This window comes from Littorina saxatilis, linkage group LG5, assembly GCF_037325665.1.
Source record: "Littorina saxatilis isolate snail1 linkage group LG5, US_GU_Lsax_2.0, whole genome shotgun sequence".
NCBI classification, from domain to species: Eukaryota; Metazoa; Mollusca; class Gastropoda; order Littorinimorpha; family Littorinidae; genus Littorina; species Littorina saxatilis.
The window spans coordinates 50,981,567-50,998,289 of NC_090249.1; the positions used below are offsets into that span (position 1 = coordinate 50,981,567).

At 44.7% G+C, this 16,723-nt stretch overlaps 1 long non-coding RNA gene across 1 annotated transcript in view; it reads right to left on the reverse strand.

Moving 5' to 3' along the window:
* The window catches only part of LOC138967394 (uncharacterized), a 67,837-nt gene extending 53,217 nt beyond the window's left edge, over window positions 1-14,620 (reverse strand). The window contains exon 1 of the long non-coding RNA XR_011455939.1: window positions 13,894-14,620. This is a non-coding gene — a long non-coding RNA (uncharacterized lncRNA). The remainder of the gene's footprint in view (window positions 1-13,893) is intronic.
* Window positions 14,621-16,723: the final 2,103 nt, after the last annotated feature.

A 16,723-nucleotide genomic window follows, 5' to 3' on the forward strand; every position in this document is an offset into this window, starting at 1 on the left:
ATCGAATATTGACGCAGTGAGAATGACATGATATTATCCAGGGCAGGTTTTGATACTGTGGAGAACAGGTAATACAGAAAAATTGTATAACGCTGGAATTGGACACGTTCGAAGCGGGTGGTCACTAAGCCTGGAACATTATTGCCGCTGCGTTGGACGTTATCATGGAAAATGTTTCATAAAAATTAAACAGACATGATGGCATTGGACGTTCAGATTATTGAGCCTTCAATACATCGTTTGTTCTTGAAGGCACAGTGCGGCTCGGATTCGGCCGCTTGGAATAAGAACATCCGTCTGCTTGTAAACATTCCAAAAATCAACATCGTAGACGGCTTCCTGTGAAGAGTTGGAGTTTGTATTTTTGATGAATTTTTTTCGCAGATTGACACTAGTGGCTTTTAAGAAATGAAATCATAACCAAATGTCCCCCTCTGCACAAGAAGCATCGGGACACAGGCACTCGTCACGAGGTGGGCGGGGGATGGCTGATTGTTGGTATGTGTCCAAGTGGAGGGATGGCCTCATCCAACGTAAAAGCCTGGTGGTGAGCCCACATTTTACACGGAAAGGACTGTGCCTTAATTCATCGCTCCTTCGTAAAGGCTTCCGCAGCATCAAACGTTGGCTCAACGGAATGGGCTTGAGCTCGTTGCGAAAGATAATTAGTTAAGCCCTGGTAAACCGCTGCAATTTTTCTACAATTTACCCTGTTACACGCTGGAATGAACGTATACGAGCAACCAAGTCAAATATTCAAGGTTAAGACTTCACAATGGGCTTTGCAACCAAGGCTAAAATTGTCGATGATTAACAAGGTTAAGACAATAGAATGGCCGTGGCAACCAAGCCTAACATTTCCTATGAATAACAAGGTTACAACTATATTGTGGCCGTTGCAAGTAAGCCTTATATTGTAGAACATGGTAAAGACAATAGCATGGCCATTGCAAACAAGGCTTATATTTTCTATGATGAACAAGATTACGACTATATCTGCCGTTGCAAACAAGCCTTAAATTAAGCACAATGAAACAAGGTTAAAGGACCCCAACAGGCTTTTTTTGGTGTCAAAAACGCGTTCATTTGCGTTTTGGCGTGACTTAGGTTAACCGACTTAGGTTAACCAGGCATATGCATGCCGTAGGAAATTGTTTTCTCACCTTCCCTCACAGGGTTTAGTTTATTTCGGAATCGTTTTGGGCCATAATCCGACGAATTTTGTGCGAGGCGTTTTCGCGTTCCGATCTGGCGGCCATTGTATCGCGAACGTCCGCGAGAGTACGGAAGTGGTGAATTCTGGGTAAAATTCCGATCACGTCACAAATAGTGAAGCAACTTTAACTGCTGAACCTTACAGTTTTGAGCCTGGGGGTTAAAATGAAGGGTCTGCGCGCCCGGTGATTAGTAATTTTTTGAGTCACTTGAGAAAAAGTGACTCTATGTAATCGGTCAGTGTTAGTCTGTCCGGCCGGCCGGCCGGCCGTCCGGCCGGCCGTCCGGCCGGCCGGCCGTCCGTAGACACCACCTTAACGTTGGACTTTTCTCGGAAACTATCAAAGCGATCCGGCTCATATTTTGTTTAGTCGTGACCTCCAATGACCTCTACACTTTAACGATGGTTTCGTTGACCTTTGACCTTTTCAAGGTCACAGGTCAGCGTCAAAGGAAAAATTAGACATTTTATATCTTTGACAAAGTTCATCGGATGTGATTGAAACTTTGTAGGATTATTCTTTACATCAAAGTATTTACATCTGTAGCCTTTTACGAACGTTATCAGAAAAACAAGGGAGATAACTAGCCTTTTCTGTTCGGCAACACACAACTTAACGTTGGGCTTTTCTCGGAAACTATAAAAGTGACCGGGCTCAAATTTTATGTGAACGTGACTCCCAGTGACCTCTACACTTTGACGTCTGCTTTGGTGACCTTTGACCTTTTTCAAGGTCACAGGTATGTCTTGAAGGAAAAAAATTGAAATATCATATCTCTGAAACTATTCATCGGATTTGATTCAAACTTTATAGGATTATTCTTTACATCAAATTATTTACATCTGTATTGTGTTGTGAATAGCAATTTCTTCCTGTCCATCTGATGCCTCATATAATATTCAGAACTGCGAAAGTGACTCGATCGAGCGTTTGCTCTTCTTGTTTTACAAATCACGTTAATGCTCCCGATATTTTCTTGTCATCTCCAAAGTCAAGGCACAAAAACAAAATCCCTTGACTTTTGGGGTACCGCGACTGTTTATGTTTAGATATATTTTTTTTTTCATTACTAGATTGTCCCGTCGCTGGGAAATTTGGGTCACTTCCTCCCAGTGGAAAGCTAGCAGCAACAAAGTCGCACTACCCCAAAGTCAAGGGATCTATGGGATTTTTTTTCTTTTCTTTATTGTCCCATCGCTGGGAAATTCGGGTCGCTTCCTCCCAGTCAGTGGAAAGCTAGCAACAACAGAGTCGCGCTACCCCAAAGTCAATGAATCTATTACATTTTTTTTCATTTCTTTATTGTCCTATCACATTCCACAACTTGGACACATACCACAACTTCAACACATTACCACGTCTTGGACACATACCACATCTTGGACACATACCACAACTTGGACACATACCACATCTTGGACACATACCACAACTTGGACACATACCACAACTTGGACACATACCACATCTTGGACACATTCCACAACTTGGACACAGACCACATCTTAGACGCATACCACAACTTGGACACATTACCACATCTTGGACACCTACCACAACTTGGATACATACCGCAACTTGGACACATACCGCAACTTGGACACATACCACAACTTGGACACATTACCAAATCTTGGACACATTACCACATCTTGGACACATACCAAAACTTGGACACATACCACATCTTGGACACATACCACAACTTGGACACATTCCACATCTTGGATACATTACCACGTCTTGGACACATACCACATCTTGGACACATACCACAACTTGGACACATTCCACATCTTGGACACATTCCACAACTTGGATACATTCCACAACTTGGACCACAAGCGCGACTCTTGTTGCTACTAGCTTTTCACTGGGAGGAAGCGATCCGAATTCGCCAGCGATATAGGACAATAAAGAAATGAAAAAAAGAAAAAGAAATCTAATGGATCCCTTGACTTTGGGGTAGCGCGACTCTGTTGCTGCTAGCTTTCCACTGGGAGGAAGCGATCCGAATTTCCCAGCGATGGGGACAATAGGCTGAATAGAGAAATGATTTTTTTTTATTTTTATTTTTTACATTTTTACAAATCGCGGTTTTAGATTCGACGTAATTTGTACAATATTTTTACATTTTTACAAATCACGGGTTAACAGCTCAGTTGGAGGTATAATTGGTGTCAGTGTGTAGACATACAAGCTGGGGGAGTAGCTTAGGAGCCGGCGAGCAAATAGCTGTACCGTATCAGCGGCTGTTGCTAGAGATCGTTCTTATTGCGGCGTCCGAGTTGAGACGGAAGTGTCCCATCTATCTGGGTTGATAATCGGGGATTAATGTAGAGTTGTATCCTCTTAGTCAGGTTTGAGGCACAAAGTTTACGAGGAAAAACCATTCTCTCTCAAGGGTGGAAGTCAAATGTCTGCCAGACTCAGCAAATAGATTAGGCAGCCCATGATCACTGTTGAGATTGTAGTTGAAGTTCTATCGGATTTGTTGTTGGTTATGTTGTTGAAGACGTATATGTTCTCGAATTTGAGTTGATGTTGTTGTTGTTGTCGTCGTAGATGAAATCAAGGTTGTTACGTGTCAAATCAATCGTGTTCCAACTACTGTTTATCAGTGTAAAGCTGTTGTTGGTGATGTTGTTGACATTGTAGTTGTTGTTGGTTTTTGAGTTGTTGTCAGTGTTGTTGTCGTCGTTGTTGCTGCTGTAGTTGTTGCCCAATGTTGTACTGTGTTGTGGTTGTTGTTGTTTTTGTTATTGTTGATAAAGTTTCGCTGGTTTCTCAACAATGCTGTTGTGGTTGTAGTTGTTGAGGTTGTTGTTGTTGTTGTTGTTATAGTTTCGCTGGTTTCTCAACAATGGTGTTGTTGTTATTGTTATTGTTGATGTAGTTTCGCTGGTTTCTCAACAATAGTGTTGTTGGTGTTGTTGTTGTTGTTGTTTTTTTGTGTTTTTTTGGGGTCCAGCCGATTCATTTTCACAGCCCATTCCTGCTTGAGCCATGAGTCGGATGGAAACAAATGAAAACTCAAGCCCGAGTCCTTTTTTTGCAACTCCGAACGGAACATACGGCAGCAGCACACTCTCTCGGCATGATGTCGGGAGTACGCGCGCGTCCACGGCTGCAGCAAAGACGCAGACCGAGCGTCGCTAATTTCGCTTCCGATGCCTGCATGTGACGTCACAGTCAACGGCTTGCCGCCGCGGGGATTTTGAAGTCTCGCGTTGCAGGCGAATTTGGCCGCTTTTTGAGCATGCATTTTGTGTAAAATTAGACTGATGCAACACAAAACCTGTGATTTACTGTTCGGTTTTTGCATCTTTAGATGCTTACCTATATCATTAAATCAACCCCAACTGCTTTAGCTGACCTTAAAAAGAGCCTGCTATGGTCCTTTAAGACTATGACCAAAGAGTGGCTGTTGCAACCAAAATCGAGGATGAACAAGACTAAGATTTTAAAACACCAACTACCTAAAGTTGTTCAGGGGCGGACGAGGGGGGGGTTTCTGGGGTTTCCGGAAACCCCCCCCCCCAGCCAAAAAATAAAAATATTTTTGTGTGTTTTTTTGGGTTGAGTTTCAATTTTGTGGGTATTAATCAGTGACAAAATCTGCTGCCTGGAACTGGTAATGATCATCCTCAGAATGCACCAGCTTGCACCATTTTGCATCCTTTTTTTCAAAATTTTCCGGGGGGGCATGCCCCCGGACCCCCCTAGCAAGCTAGGCGCTTCGCGCCGTCGGCTCGGCGCTTCGCGCCTTCACACCCATATCTTCACAATATACTTTTGGAAACCCCCCCCCATAAAATGAACTGATCCGCCCCTGTTGTTTATGATAAACAAGGTTAAGACTGTATAATGGCTATTGCAACCGAACCTAAACTTGTCAATGATCAACAAGGTTCAGACTATAGAATACAGATGGCCGTTACAGACAAGAACTTAACAGCCATGGCATTGTGTGTGTGTGTGTGTGTGTGTGTGTGTGTGTGTGTGTGTGTGTGTGTGTGTGTGTGTGTGTGTGTGTGTGTGTGTGTGTGTGTGTGTGTGTGTGTGTGTGTTGTTGTTGTTTTTGTTGTTGTTGTTGTGTCGAATGGTTTGTGATTTTAAAAAGGGGGTCAGTACAAGTGCTGCTGCCATTGTGGCATTCCTGCCGCGTGCCACTGCATGCCACAACTACAACTGTTGGGTGATACATCCCTATAAACCTCTTCCTTCAGTCCACGCGGACATTACGATAAAGGTGTGTGGCCACTTTCCACATTAATGACCCGTTCATCGGTGTGACACTCATAAAGGCCACCCTCATGCATTATTGAACGCTTCCACAACTAACACAGACCTGATGTGGCTCGCTGCTGACACTCTATAGTCCTTGTCCGTGGTAGTGTCAGTGCAGGGTGTCCGTGGTATTGTCAGTGCAGGGTGTCCGTGGTAGTGTCAGTGCAGGGTGTCCGTGGTAGTGTCAGTGCAGGGTGTCCGTGGTAGTGTCAGTGCAGGGTGTCCGTGGTATTGTCAGTGCGTCCCTAGTATTGTTAGTATCGGTGTGTCCATGGTGATTTTTAGTATCAGTATGTCCGTGGTATTGTCAGTGTTAGTGTGTCCATGGCATAGACCATTTATCCTGAACCGCCAACTAGCTCTCTCTCCGCTCTTTCTCTCTATTACGAGGTAGCGCCTCTCGCATTTAGGAACCTACGCTTACATGGCCTTTCAGAAATCAGGGGGACGTGATATCCGGTGTCGATTGTAAACATGGACGAAGTTGCCGAGGTAAGTTCTGAAAATGCTAAAAATAAACTCAGCAAAAGTGCATATGGAACATGTTTTTCGATGAGTTTTGTTAAGTTTAGTTTGGAGTTTTGGAAAATCCAGTTCATTGTCACCTCCCATTGTCACAAATAACTGGAGCGTGCTTTCTTTTCACTGTCTTCGAATCGGTGGCCTTTCAAACCGGACGCGACGCGCCCCTGAAAGTCGAGAGTCGTAACCTCGAAGGGTCACGTGACGAGTTGGCGGTCCAGGCTATTTGGTCTATGGTCCATGGTGATTTTAAGTGTCAGTGTGTCCGGGCCTAGTATTGTCAATGTGTCCGTGGCATTGTCAGTGTCAGTGTGTCCTTGGCATGGTCACTGTCAGTGTGTCCATGGTATTTCCAGTGTCAGTGTGTCCATGGCATTGTCTCTGTCAGTGTGTCCGTGGCGTGTGTTTCTGTCAGTGTGTCCGTGGCGTGTTCATGGTATTGTCAGTGTCAGCGTGTCCACAGTAATGTCAGTGTGTTCATGGTATTGTCAGTGTGTGCATGGTATTGTCAGTGTCAGTGTGCGCATGGTATTGTCACTGTCAGCGTGTCCACGGTATTGTCTGTCAGTGTGTCCATGGTATTTCCAGTGTCAGTGTGTCCTTGGCATTGTCAGTGTGTCCATCATATTGTCACTGTCATCGTGTCCACGGTATTGTCTGTCAGTGTGTCAATGGTATTGCCAGTGTCAGTGTGTCCATGGCATTGTCAGTGTGTCCATGGTATTGTAACTGTCTGTGTTTCAATGGTATTGTCACTGTCAGGGTGACCATGGAATTGTCACTGTCAGTGTTTCCACGGTATTGTAACTGTCTGTGTTTCAATGGTATTGTCACTGTCAGGGTGACCATGGAATTGTCACTGTCAGTGTATCCATGGGATTGTCATTGTGATAGTTTACCGTCATGCAGCACAGATCTGTGTGTACTTGGTTTTGTGCTTGTGTTCGCAAATGTAGGGGATAATGCGGTAGCAGGAACAAATCCACCCTTATCAGACCAGGCGTGGCCGGGATTCAAACTCAGAGCCTTCCATTCGGAAGGCCGACGTTTTAACCACTAGGCTATTGCGCCCGTCGAAAGCATCCTTCGATAATTTATGGACACATGCACACCAACAAAAAGAATGAACAGCCTCTCTGATTCCTGTTTGGATTGAATTTAAAGGAAAATTATTCATTTAGTTTTACAGATCGACACAGCTATTAGGTACGGAATTCATTCGGCCAAACAAAATCCCTGCTTTGCAAAGAAACTCGCCCGTTTTGAACATCAGGTGGCCAGACAGAATCAGCCAGGAAGAGCTGTGGCAAAGGGCGGGGCAGGAGCCAGCTGACAACCACATCTTGATAGAGAAGTGGGGCTGACACACCCTCAGGAATCCAACGTCCAATACAATGAAACCCCTCTTTTAGAGCCCCGGAATTAAGACCCCCCCCCCTTTGAGACCCTGCTTTCTCAGACATTTTGTTCATGAATAACTTCTGTTAATTTATCCATGCTTTAGGACGATCTCACTCATTTTCAAGACCAAAATAATTGTATCAGATTGTTTTAGGTTTTAAACGAAGGGTACCGCAGTTTCGTTTCGCCCGCCAGACTCTGCCTTGAAACTCGCAGGGTAAAGGGGAGAGGGGAGGGCCTGGCTCGGAAAGAGCTAAAGGCGGGACACTGACGCGAAGTTGAAGAGACAGGGAATTCGAAGCAGGTGGACAGATGCCGACGTGGTCGAGTCCGATGGCCTATAGCCCGTCGAGGGCAAAGGGACGCTGTAAAGAAACCAGCCAGGCTGAGATATTCCCTAGAACGTCCCATGCAAAGTTAAAATGCAAGTGTGTAGGGCAACACAGCCACCACATAAACGCAGCAGCGAAATCTCACGATGGCTCTTTTTCGCACCAGTATCCACCTTTCAACAGTCTCCACCGGACTGATCTCTATTCATCACATTGGCACATTCTAGTTGACATGAAACTAGATTTAATAGGTAACATGCGCCTTGAGTCGCCTGGTGTGGTGAGATACGTGCGCGATATAAATCCTCGTAAATAAAATAAATAAACATGCACCATCGTTCTAACTATGGCACCAACATTCTCGCTCAGGCACAACTATTCCGCTCATCCTGGCACCGGTCGGGCACCCCCATTCTCAATATGGCACTACCAATCTCGCTCTTGTGCCACCATTCGCATCCTGGTACTAAACCAACACCAACACCTACAGACACACAAAACCACCACCACCACCACCACCACCAACAACAACAACAACAACAACAACAACAACAACAACAACAACAACAACCACCACCAAAACACACAAAAACAGTGTCCAAAATATACTGTTGACTTTGACTTAATTCATTCTCATGCATGCCCATGGATTATACTTGAATAAACCATGGTAGGTCTGTCTTTATAAAGGATTATATACAATGCATACATCTTTGATCGGTCCAGGTTTTTTTCTTCTGACTACCTCTCTCGTTGGTTTAAACGTATTTTATACCGTAAATATAGGGTGACATGTATATATTTATATATACTACTTCAGAGCCACTTGGGACCATACAACACGCTATGCTTCTATTAAAGCTGAAGAATACCGATTTTGTTCAATTAACTAACGTTTCAATAACGAACACCTTTGACTAGCCTGGATTGTGTCCTCACTGAGATGTGCGCGTGCGTGTCCCAATTGTCCTCCCCAAATCTCCCACTGTGCGCCCTATAAAAATCCAGAGCGGTCAAACGACTTTTGTTTTTATCATATCACCACACTCATGTCCTAAATGGGCACTATGGCCTGAAGACATAAGCCCCCAAACGTCAGACGACTTCTCAGTCTACTGTCAGTAGCTGTGATGTTCAGTGCACTACAGATTCTTTCGCCGTGGCTCTCTCTTGATAGACGTGACAGCTAAGGTTTGCACTTGGGACAACCACTCGGGACTTTTTTTTTTAGGACGCGCAGTGTGGTGGGAGACTTGGGGAGGACAGATTAGACACACACTCACGCACATCAGGGGACACTATCCAGGCTAGTCAAACAGGGACCCGGGATGTATGATGTGCACTTCTTCGCTCAAACGTTAGTTCATTGGACACAATTGGCATTTTCTCTCTCTCTCTCTCTCTCTCTCTCTCTCTCTCTCTCTCTCTCTCTCTCTCTCTCTCTCTCTCTCTCTCTGTTGTTAATTGAGGTGCTTACCTTCCCGCGGCCGCAGCAGAACATGCCGAAGAGCATGCGCGGAGCAAGAGCGAAGAGGATTCCTTCCACTAGCATGGAGACGGGCGATGGTCACTGTGACGTCTCACGCCCGCTTCCAACGGCCAGTCTATTCCGGCCCCCCTGACCTCACCTGCCGTCCTTCACCGGCCACAGGCCAGCCATCTCACTCAGTCAAATACGTGGACGATACACTGATCAAAGTCAGTTTTCGCTTCATGCAGTTCCTTGTGAAATCACTGTTGACTGTCAACTGGCAGAGATGCACGAAGCACCGACACGGTATTGGACTCATCGTTGTGTGGTATCGCCGGCCTTCGTGAATTGTGACGCGGCTTTTGGTTCAATCAATGTTGGCCACTTCTCTGTCAACAATAGAGTACAGTTCAAATTAGCTTATTGGATAGGTTGGTAAGATACTTAATACCCTTCGATATATTCTGTGCACCATTGTCTACGCACGGCATTCAATTATTCTTTTTTCGCGCATGTTTGTGTGTGTGTGTGTGTGTGTGTGTGTGTGTGTGTGTGTGTGTGTGTGTGTGTGTGTGTGTATCCTGTACACCGGTATGCGTACACGTGTACATGCGTCCGTGCTTGCATCCGTGCTTGCGTACGTGTATCCTTATTTGTGCATGTGTATTACTACAATATCCATTTTTTTTAAACAGCCTAGTTTCTGCAATGTTACTTGACGGCATCCGCAACCGCATAACAACAGTACTGGATACTGCACCGACTGCACTGCAAACTGACGAACCACAGACTAAGTGATGTGAACAAAACCAAAGCCTGTAATTATGGAAGACAGCCAGCTGCTAATAGTCGTGAAACGACTGCAGTGAATAGTCAAATCGCGTGATGACATCAGTTGTGTACATCGAGAGGTCACTCACGCGAGGAGAAAATTAGCTAGCTCGCTGAGTGCATGGGCGTGAAAGGGTGTCTTGCACAATCCTTCCATAACGATATTCTTGAAGGCCAGTGAGGTGGCTGGTTTACCGGCGTGTCCTGCTCATCAACATCTACCCCTTTTACGTTAAAAAAACAAGTCGAGTGAAGCAATATATAAAACATTTAGTCAATCTGTCGGCCTGGAACTGAAAGATTAACATTGAAAACAAGAGAATACATGCAGAAAGGTATCAATTCTTTCCTGGTGAGGGCGAGCCAGCAGTTTCTTCCAGGGCAGCTTCCGCATCAAGGCTAATGACAGCGCCTGACAGCCCACGTACCGATTCAGACGTTGTTCATATGCTTCCATATACAACTTCTAGTCTATCATCAGCAATAACGACGCCCGATCACCCGAGCCCGACGGAGCGTATGACCTGTCCTTCATACTTTTGGGATGATATGCACCAGAAAGTTATCAACTGGGTGACCCCTTGGTCAGATTGGTTGAAATTGAGGTTTGTTTGTGATTTCAACCAATCCAGAAGCTTGGCCTCTGCGCACAACCACCAGGCCGCTAGCAAAGAGAGTTTAAATACTGCTCAACGAGACTCGACTGAGGATCCCTTTACTTTGATGTTGTGGCCGACTTAAAACCCGAGTACATGTATTGTTGTTTCATTCTGAATCAAGTCTGCAAATTATATAATGCAGGTTGAATTGTCTAATATTTTTGGCACTCAAAAGAACAGCCATTAGCAGTCTTTGTTTCAAAAGGGCAAGGGTGTCGAGATTAAACCCCGAAAATCGGTAAAAGACTGTACAGTCTGACACCAAAGACCATTGACAAAACGTCGCCATATATATATAGCCTTTGACGGTATCTCTTGAATGTCTACTACTGGCTGCCATCTTCAAAAGCCGCTGGCTTCAGTGCCGATCGAAAAAGAAGCAGACGAGATCTGGTTACCACTGCCAGACAAAGCCGACTGGTTCTCTCCCATCTGCAAGCTCTGTTTCCGAGGAGCCGAAGACAACACCAGAAACTGACGCTTCGAGAGCAGCGTGGGCCCTATAGATTCGGCCGCCCAAGTCCCGAGGTGGCGAGAACTTGTGCTAGAGCCACCCAGTGGGACTTGAAAACCAAACCAGGAATTAGAGGGATTTTGGCTCAAATACGAGTTACGGCCCTTCATTTATGAATATCTAAGAGCTTCAGTCATTTGTCATACGTCTACGAGGGTCAAAAGGCTGTCGGTGATGTGCACTAGAAAACTACCTACCCGGTGGGAGCCAGCAACGGGGTCAGAATAGTTGAAATCACAAACAAACCTCAATAGACTATTTTCGGCAATAACATCGGGTTTGTATTGGTTTGAAAGAGTGAATACCCTTGCTTTTCCTCTGACAAATAAAGTCACACGTGCTCCTGTCCACCTGTTTCCGACACACACCTCGCTAAAGATTGGCCCCCTCCAATGTTTGTCCGAGTAAAAATCAAGGGTATTCACTCTTTCACAACCAATGCAAACCCGACAGAGTGTTCGGAATTCGTCTATTTCAACCAATCCCGGCGACCCCGCGCCTGGTACCTTTCTCGTGCACATCAGTAGCTCTGGTCTTCCACTGGTTTGAAGTCTCTCGAAAGGCGCCTCTTCCCTAGGGTGGGGGTGGAGGACAAACGGAAAGAAACGGTTCAGTGGATCAGTACGACTGTCCTCCGTTTCTGTGTTGGAGTGCTCAATGTCTCCAGCAGTGTTGCCATGCTGAAGCTGATTCATACTTTCACATTGGCCATCCAGATCTTTTCGCTGCCCATAATCCGGTTGCGACCTCCTTGCAAACTCTTCAAGGAGAATGCTTTTGGGGATCGTCTACTGGCGAGATCGAGAAAAGTGTCCACGCAAGTTTATATGATTTTGTGTAGGTCACCCATCCATTCCAAGTTGTGACCAAGATGCTAATATTAGTCTACTATTAATTGGACGAAGTCGACTGCGCTGCACGAAGCGTATGCGCTAAATGTTCGGTAAAAAGACTTCGCGAAGTCATCACGAAATCAACTTCGGGCTCAATTCAGGAAGACCGGCATTAAAGTTCTATACCCGACTACACGATCGTGTTTACAAACACAGATCTGACCAGCTGCGTTGCAGTCATGCCGTTGTTTTCATACTTTGCCCATCTGCAGTCTCTGGATAGCAATGACAAAACTTGAAGATTTGGGAGACTCTTTTGGTAATTGCAGAGCTCGACCTTTGGTGATTTGCAAAGATTGAGTTAACGAACTTTTGTTTGAATACGCTGTGCTTGACATTCACCTTTTACTCAACCTAAATCAGTAAATGACTCTCAGAGCAAATGAACTGACTACAGTGACTGTCTACAGATATCATATTTAATTTTTGTGATTTCTGTTTACACACACTCACTTCTAATACCGGTTAAACTCAAGCAGATGCTGAGTCATCATTTTTAGTTCTCATTTGAGATATTTGCATTTGTTCAAAAACCATGACGCGAAGGGCCGGACTTGTGTGGTTTGTTTCCACGTTTCATTCTGGCAAAGCACCGTCACACACGCGAACGCGTCTGTGTCACAGAGAAAAAGGGTGGACATTTTTTGCACAGGAACATATCCTATTGACATTTTTGTTCGAAGTGATCAAATACCGCTATTTCTCGCGAGGAGCTGATCCTGCACAGGGTACAGTACCAAATAAACGCCCACCCCTTACTTTCGATCGAAACTGGTGCATAAGGGGGGTGGGCGTTTACAAGGTAGTTTTCGGTTCTTAATTACATAAGTTACTATATCGTGGAAAAAAACCCAGGACGTTTCGGACGTTCTGGACTTAAAAAGTCAGGTCAGTTAGTACCGGGGTTACTTTTGTAAGAGGAACTTAAAAGTATCTGCCTTCTATCGTAGGCGTTCATTTGTAGATCATTTGAGGCACCTTGGGACTTTGTTTTTCGTAGCCGTTCAATGTGCTAATTCGGTTCCTGACACGGAGACCATTAGCATTTTTCAAATAAGATATTTCTTCGGGAGGGCCTGTCAATGAGGTCTTCAGGCAAACCCCTTGCAAACCCCAACGCGTTAGTGGGTCACCGGGTAAACACACACAAACGCACACACACATACGACGCGCGCACACTCCGTCGTTGGTTCAAATGAGAGAACAAAAACAAAGCAGCGACCGTTATCTTTGTGTCTCATTTAAAAACTTGTGTCTTTTTCAATCTGAACATATTCGGGAAGGAAGTGATACAGACTGGGTTACATCAAGAAACCTGGATGATGTGAAAGATATGCGTATTTAGTTCAACCCTTACCGACTAGTAAGTCATTGGATTTTTATGTAGAACGTGATACTCTATGTACTTAAACAATCGAACCGACACAGGTATTACCATGGATGTGAAGAATCTCTGATTTAACAGAGGTTGATCAAAGGCTTAGTTTTCTGTTGCCCACATGCAGGGCCGGACCCAGGGGGGGGGGGTTCCTGGGGTTCCGGAACCCCACCCCTGGAAAAAGCATGTACCTTGCTTTGAGTGTTTTTTATTTTTTTATTTTTTTTTTTTAAATAAATTTTGTGTGTGTCTCTAACAAATGTTATTCAATGTGAAATCCGATGAGAAAAAGGTACCCCCCCCCCCCCCCCCCCACCAACTCACACTGACAGGCCTTAACCCTCAAAACAAGGCCCAGAATGCACCAGATTGCACAGATTTTAACCGTTTTTGAGTCACTTGAGAAAAAGTGACTCTATGTAATCGGTCAGTGTTAGTCTGTCCGGCCGGCCGTCCGGCCGGCCGGCCGGCCGTCCGTAGACACCACCTTAACGTTGGACTTTTCTCGGAAACTATCAAAGCGATCGGGCTCATATTTTGTTTAGTCGTGACCTCCAATGACCTCTACACTTTAACGATGGTTTCGTTGACCTTTGACCTTTTTCAAGGTCACAGGTCAGCGTCAAAGGAAAAATTAAACATTTTATATCTTTGACAAAGTATCTCGGAAACTATCAAAGCGATCGGGCTCATATTTTGTTTAGTCGTGACCTCCAATGACCTCTACACTTTAACGATGGTTTCGTTGACCTTTGACCTTTTTCAAGGTCACAGGTCAGCGTCAAAGGAAAAATTAGACATTTTATATCTTTGACAAAGTTCATCGGATGTGATTGAAACTTTGTAGGATTATTCTTTACATCAAAGTATTTACATCTGTAGCCTTTTACGAACGTTATCAGAAAAACAAGGGAGATAACTAGCCTTTTCTGTTCGGCAACACACAACTTAACGTTGGGCTTTTCTCGGAAACTATAAAAGTGACCGGGCTCAAATTTTATGTGAACGTGACTCATTGTGTTGTGAATAGCAATTTCTTCCTGTCCATCTGATGCCTCATATAATATTCAGAACTGCGAAAGTGACTCGATCGAGCGTTTGCTCTTCTTGTTAACAATTTTCCGGGGGAGCATGCCCCCGGACACCCCTAGTTCAGCAGGCGCGCGCTTGTGGCTTCGCCACTTCGCTGATTTGCCCTCCCCCCCCCCCCCCAAAAAAAAAAGGAGGAACCCCCCCCTTACAACTCATTTGGTCCGGCCCTGCACATCCTTTCCCCTCTCTCAAAATTTGGAAAGTGTATTCTATGTGTGTGCTTTCGCTTTGCTTCAAGGGTAACACGTGGGATGTAAATGACGATAACACCCCCGCCACCTTTTACTCCACGAGTGTAAGAAAATCTGATATAGAAAGGGAGGAAGTCGTACAATTGAGTTCGGGTCGTCTAAAGTAGAAAAAGGTGAATTTAAGGAAGTTATGAATAGAAAATTTGAGAAAACAAGTCATGATCTCACGAGGGGGCTTCACTGTGTTAAATTCGCTGATTCTGCGCTTCAGCGACAGCTTGTTGACGAGCCGCACCAGCGGGTCGTCTTTGGCGAGGGGTAAGTAGCGTGCAGGAGGAGAAATGTTTGTTCATGGGCGAACACGTGACAGGAAGTCGCCGTTTGTAGTCTGTGGTGAAATACCTCACAATGTGCTCAAACAAATCACAGGCACAGGAAATGAACAAGAAGAAGTGTGTCACAAGAATTTGAATTCTAACAAAATCACTGAGCAACACAGGAACACAGGAAGTTGTGGAATACGTCACCCTATGGGAGGGGTGGCGGCAAAATTGTTGAACAAAAACATCATAGGTCGATTTGTGCAGGGTCAACCGCAACAAACTCAAACCGAGCCATTCATGCATTGCTGTATTTGAGTGACTTATATACCGACATTTTTATTTCTTTTTTTCAGCACAGGTGTAGGAAAAATCATGAACCAAAATGTTATTTATTTTCTAATTTAACATTTTTTTTACAAATGTGACCATGGTCTTTTAAACAAACAATGACATTAAACATTGTTATGTTAAAAAAAAGAAAAAAGAAAAAAGCTTTTGTGCACAAATCAGAAAATACATTGTACATTTTATCTTCAGGCCAAACCGTGAGTGTCGTGGCAAAGCCAGACCGAGGAAATTGCACTGGTTTTTATTTTTAGATCAGTCGCAAGTTGTCAAGAACAGGCGCTTGTATTTGGATGTGTCCACTGATAGCAGGTTTGGTTGTGATCAATCAGAATACAGAATACAGTATTTATTGAGCCAAGTGACATTAAAAAACATTTAAAGCACAAGGAATTTCGCGTAGTGTTGGTAAAATCACGCACCCACACACACACCCACTGACAGACACACACACACACACACGCCCACACATACACTGACATACACACCAACTCACACACGCCCACACTACAGCAGTCACGATCACACCATCACACGCAGGGCAGACATGAGGTAAAACAAATGACAATCATCTATTAAAAGAAAATGTACAAAGAGTGGTCTAAGATGCTGGTGGAAGGGTCTACACAGAATACAATTTTATAATCTAATGCATAGTTAGAACTAGCCCATCCCCTCCACCCACCCACTCATGAATAACTAAAATAATGCAGCTAAAGAAAATGTTGAACATTTGGAAATCAGGAATCACACATCAAAGTCCCACTCAACCCCCCCCCCCCCCCCACCCTCCCCACCACAACCACCACCATGTGTGGGAATAAAAATGTATGACAGTTTGGTCTGATGACATGTAATTCACATATGCTGAAATGTAATATTATACATGATATAATATTATTAAGGCTGTTGCCATGACCATGAACCCCATGGGACTGGGTGGCCGAGTGGTAACGCACTTGCGCTCGGAATCGAGAGGTTGCGTGTTCGACCCTGGGTCAGGCCGCTATTTTCTCCCCCTTTCCTAACCTAGATGGTGGGTTCAAGTGCTAGTCTTTCGGATGAGACGAAAAACCGAGGTCCCTTCGTGTACACTATATTGGGGTGTGCACGTTAAAGATCCCACGATTGACAAAAGGGTCTTTCCTGGCAAAATTGTATAGGCATAGATAAAAATGTCCATCAAATACCCGTGTGACTTGGAATAAAGGCCGCGAAAGGTGAATGCTCGCCTAACAGGCTTGAGGTTTGCTGGTCGATGTGA